We start from the raw sequence: 497 nt of genomic DNA on the forward strand, positions 1-497 counted from the left end.
TTATGGGAGTTCCCTTGTATGTTATTTGTCATTTTTCCCTCGTTGCTTTCAATAATTTTTCTTTGCCTTTCATTTTTTGTCAATTTGATTACTTTGTGTCTTGGCATATATCTCCTTGGGTTTATCCTGCCTGGGACTCTCTGCGCTTCCTGGACTTGGGTGGTTATTTCCTTTCCCATGTTAGGGAAGTTTTCGACTATAATCTCTTCAAATATTTTCTTGGGTCCTTTCTCTCTCTCTTCTCCTTCTGGGACTCCTATAATGTGAATGTTGTTGCATTTAATATAGTCCCAGACATCTCTTAGGCTGTCTTCATTTCTTTTCATTCTTTTTTTCTTCATTCTGTTCTGTGGCAGTGAATTCCACCATTCTGTCTTTCAGGTCACTTATCTGTTCTTCTGCCTCAGTTATTCTGCTATGGATTCCTTCTAGTGTATTTTTCATTTCAGTTATTGTATTGTTCATCTGTGTTTGTTTGTTCTTTAATTCTTCTAGGT

Source organism: Physeter macrocephalus, chromosome 14 (genome assembly GCF_002837175.3).
Source record: "Physeter macrocephalus isolate SW-GA chromosome 14, ASM283717v5, whole genome shotgun sequence".
Classification (NCBI taxonomy): domain Eukaryota; kingdom Metazoa; phylum Chordata; class Mammalia; order Artiodactyla; family Physeteridae; genus Physeter; species Physeter macrocephalus.